This window comes from Eschscholzia californica, unplaced genomic scaffold, assembly GCF_041429995.1.
Source record: "Eschscholzia californica isolate CP2 unplaced genomic scaffold, dmEscCali1.0.p SCAF_1, whole genome shotgun sequence".
NCBI classification, from domain to species: Eukaryota; Viridiplantae; Streptophyta; class Magnoliopsida; order Ranunculales; family Papaveraceae; genus Eschscholzia; species Eschscholzia californica.
This window is the reverse complement of record NW_028238198.1, coordinates 12,508,964-12,514,051: the sequence shown is the minus strand read 5'-3', so window position 1 is coordinate 12,514,051 and position 5,088 is coordinate 12,508,964. Positions and strand designations below refer to the sequence as shown.

General features: G+C 36.0%; 1 pseudogene; it reads right to left on the bottom strand.

Moving 5' to 3' along the window:
- Positions 1-1,554, bottom strand: LOC147564206 (AAA-ATPase At3g28540 pseudogene; annotated as a pseudogene).
- Between the last annotated feature and the right edge of the window lie 3,534 nt (positions 1,555-5,088).

Sequence of the window (5,088 nt, the reverse complement as noted above, 5' to 3'; positions counted from 1 at the left end):
CTAATCTGAGTGGCTTGAATTCTCGCTACTATCCTCGTTTTCGACTCCCTCTTCCTCCCCTGTTTCTTTTTTCTTTGTCGGACAGCCGCTCTCCTCCGTTGCTCCACCATCTTCTTTTTCTTTCTTTTCTTTCTTTTCTTTCTTCTCTTTCTTTTCTTTCTTTTCTTTCTTTTCTCTTTCTTTCTTTTCTTTCTCCGCCTTTAGTATTGCTTGTTCTTCTTTCTTTTTCTCAAGAACTTGAATTAAAGTCTTCAAACAAGTTTCAGTCTGATCTTCATCAATGTTTTTAGGCATCAAACTCTCAGCAACATCAGCAGGAGTTATTTCAGTCTCGCTAATCAAACACTTAATATCGTCGAACAAAATATGAGAATCAATATTCAAATAGTTCTTTGCCAATACCTTAAACCCTTCGAAACAACAGTATGACAATTCAATATGCATATCCATTCTACCTCTTCGAATAAGAGCAGGATCAAGTCTTTCAATATGATTAGTTGTAAAGACGATAACTCCTTCACTACCACAAGTCGACCATAACCCATCGATGAAATTCAAAAGCCTAGATAATGTCACTCCTGTCGAAGATCTTTCTTTCTCATATTTATCATCTTTTTTGAGCTTTTTGTTACGATCATTAGTAAGACTAATAGTACAATCAATATCTTCAATAACTATAACAGACTTATTGGATGTTTCAAGTAAATGTTTTCGAAGTTCATTATTATCTTTGACTGAAGTTAATTCGAGATCATAAATATCATAGTTCAAGAAATTAGCAATGGAAGCAACCATAGTAGATTTCCCTGTTCCAGGAGGACCATATAAGAGATACCCACGTTTCCAAGCCTTACCAACTTTAGTATAATAATCTTTTCCTTTGCTAAAAGCGGTAAGGTCGTCGATAATTAGCTTCTTCTTGATTGGATCCATTGCTAGATTATCAAACGTAGCAGGATGATCCAAAATTACATGATTCCAAAACAGAATCCTCAAATAGGTATACGCTGGATCGTGACCATTACAATATAACTTTCTTTGTCTATTTCTAATTAAAAGTTCCTTACCTTTTTCCATAACTTCATTCAAATATGAATCTATGATTTTATCGCGGTATTTCTCATCAAAGTACAGTTCTAAACATCGTTTGTCGTCTGACTCGGTAGAAGAAGAAGTTTCTTTACTAGTTCTGCATACAGTCCAATGCAATTTAACTCCTTCAAACTCATCTTCAATATCTTCATAGTCATCCATGGTAAGAGCAAGTTTCTTGTTCTCCCCTACTTGAGCTCTAAATCTTGTAGCGTCTTTCGGAGATTTAGTACTAAGGTAGGCTTCAATTGTTACATAAGCTTCGTTTCTTTTTCCGCTAAAATCTTCTGTAAATTCATTGATGGTTATTTTAATATCATTATTTCTAAAACCCAAAATTTTTCGAACATATGATTCAATGATGTCGCGAAGACGTTTAGGGATGAATTTTTCCAACATAGTGTAATAAACCATATAGGTTGCCAGTCTTGTTCCAACTTCTGTGAAGATCTCCCCCATCCCCATTATTGACATCTTCTAGCTCTTGCTTACCTCTCTCTCCCTTGGTGCCGAATTTCAAGGGCAGAATATTATACCTTCTTCACTTAGAGAATTTAATAATCGAAAAAGAGATGGGGGATACAACATTGATATTAAAATGTACCTTGGGGTTAGGCTCAAAGTTAGTCGTATTAAGATTAAGTACAAGCGCACGATAATCTGTGATTTGGATGTTCCATCTAAGTCAGACCACCACCGCCACTGGAGTCAGACCACCTCCACTACCGTCTCAGCATAACACCAAAGCACATACCACATAGCACATACCACACCAAAGTTTATTTTGATTACAGTTATTTACCGTTCTTCGTCCATCGGAAGTGAAGTTCAATGTTACTGATGTTATGCTTACTCAATTCAATCTCACTGATGATAATATGCTCCATTACAATTTCTCAATAGGTATGAGTATAACAAACCCAAGTAAGAGAGTTGGATTTTATTATGATCAAATTGAAGCTACAACTTTTTACAATGATCAAAGATGTGCTTCAAATTTTTTAAAACCATTTTATCAAGATCATAAGAATACAACTACCCTTGGTGCCGAATTTCAAGGGCAGAATATTATACCTTCTTCACTTAGAGAATTTAATAATCGAAAAAGAGATGGGGGATACAACATTGATATTAAAATGTACCTTGGGGTTAGGCTCAAAGTTAGTCGTATTAAGATTAAGTACAAGCGCACGATAATCTGTGATTTGGATGTTCCATCTAAGTCAGACCACCACCGCCACTGGAGTCAGACCACCTCCACTACCGTCTCAGCATAACACCAAAGCACATACCACATAGCACATACCACACCAAAATTTATTTTGATTACAGTTATTTACCGTTCTTCGTCCATCGGAAGTGAAGTTCAATGTTACTGATGTTATGCTTACTCAATTCAATCTCACTGATGATAATTTGCTCCATTACAATTTCTCAATAGGTATGAGTATAACAAACCCAGGTAAGAGAGTTGGATTTTATTATGATCAAATTGAAGCTACAACTTTTTACAATGATCAAAGATGTGCTTCAATTTTTTTAAAACCATTTTATCAAGATCATAAGAATACAACTACCCTTGGTGCCGAATTTCAAGGGCAGAATATTATACCTTCTTCACTTAGAGAATTTAATAATCGAAAAAGAGATGGGGGATACAACATTGATATTAAAATGTACCTTGGGGTTAGGCTCAAAGTTAGTCGTATTAAGATTAAGTACAAGCGCACGATAATCTGTGATTTGGATGTTCCATCTAAGTCAGACCACCACCGCCACTGGAGTCAGACCACCTCCACTACCGTCTCAGCATAACACCAAAGCACATACCACATAGCACATACCACACCAAAGTTTATTTTGATTACAGTTATTTACCGTTCTTCGTCCATCGGAAGTGAAGTTCAATGTTACTGATGTTATGCTTACTCAATTCAATCTCACTGATGATAATATGCTCCATTACAATTTCTCAATAGGTATGAGTATAACAAGCCCAAGTAAGAGAGTTGGATTTTATTATGATCAAATTGAAGCTACAACTTTTTACAATGATCAAAGATGTGCTTCAATTTTTTTAAAACCATTTTATCAAGATCATAAGAATACAACTACCCTTGGTGCCGAATTTCAAGGGCAGAATATTATACCTTCTTCACTTAGAGAATTTAATAATCGAAAAAGAGATGGGGGATACAACATTGATATTAAAATGTACCTTGGGGTTAGGCTCAAAGTTAGTCGTATTAAGATTAAGTACAAGCGCACGATAATCTGTGATTTGGATGTTCCATCTAAGTCAGACCACCACCGCCACTGGAGTCAGACCACCTCCACTACCGTCTCAGCATAACACCAAAGCACATACCACATAGCACATACCACACCAAAGTTTATTTTGATTACAGTTATTTACCGTTCTTCGTCCATCGGAAGTGAAGTTCAATGTTACTGATGTTATGCTTACTCAATTCAATCTCACTGATGATAATATGCTCCATTACAATTTCTCAATAGGTATGAGTATAACAAGCCCAAGTAAGAGAGTTGGATTTTATTATGATCAAATTGAAGCTACAACTTTTTACAATGATCAAAGATGTGCTTCAATTTTTTTAAAACCATTTTATCAAGATCATAAGAATACAACTACCCTTGGTGCCGAATTTCAAGGGCAGAATATTATACCTTCTTCACTTAGAGAATTTAATAATCGAAAAAGAGATGGGGGATACAACATTGATATTAAAATGTACCTTGGGGTTAGGCTCAAAGTTAGTCGTATTAAGATTAAGTACAAGCGCACGATAATCTGTGATTTGGATGTTCCATCTAAGTCAGACCACCACCGCCACTGGAGTCAGACCACCTCCACTACCGTCTCAGCATAACACCAAAGCACATACCACATAGCACATACCACACCAAAGTTTATTTTGATTACAGTTATTTACCGTTCTTCGTCCATCGGAAGTGAAGTTCAATGTTACTGATGTTATGCTTACTCAATTCAATCTCACTGTTGATAATATGCTCCATTACAATTTCTCAATAGGTATGAGTATAACAAACCCAAGTAAGAGAGTTGGATTTTATTACGACCAAATTGAAGCTACAACTTTTTACAATGATCAAAGATGTGCTTCAATTTTTTTAAAACCATTTTATCAAGATCATAAGAATACAACTACCCTTGGTGCCGAATTTCAAGGGCAGAATATTATACCTTCTTCACTTAGAGAATTTAATAATCGAAAAAGAGATGGGGGATACAACATTGATATTAAAATGTACCTTGGGGTTAGGCTCAAAGTTAGTCGTATTAAGATTAAGTACAAGCGCACGATAATCTGTGATTTGGATGTTCCATCTAAGTCAGACCACCACCGCCACTGGAGTCAGACCACCTCCACTACCGTCTCAGCATAACACCAAAGCACATACCACATAGCACATACCACACCAAAGTTTATTTTGATTACAGTTATTTACCGTTCTTCGTCCATCGGAAGTGAAGTTCAATGTTACTGATGTTATGCTTACTCAATTCAATCTCACTGATGATAATATGCTCCATTACAATTTCTCAATAGGTATGAGTATAACAAACCCAAGTAAGAGAGTTGGATTTTATTATGATCAAATTGAAGCTACAACTTTTTACAATGATCAAAGATGTGCTTCAATTTTTTTAAAACCATTTTATCAAGATCATAAGAATACAACTACCCTTGGTGCCGAATTTCAAGGGCAGAATATTATACCTTCTTCACTTAGAGAATTTAATAATCGAAAAAGAGATGGGGGATACAACATTGATATTAAAATGTACCTTGGGGTTAGGCTCAAAGTTAGTCGTATTAAGATTAAGTACAAGCGCACGATAATCTGTGATTTGGATGTTCCATCTAAGTCAGACCACCACCGCCACTGGAGTCAGACCACCTCCACTACCGTCTCAGCATAACACCAAAGCACATACCACATAGCACATAC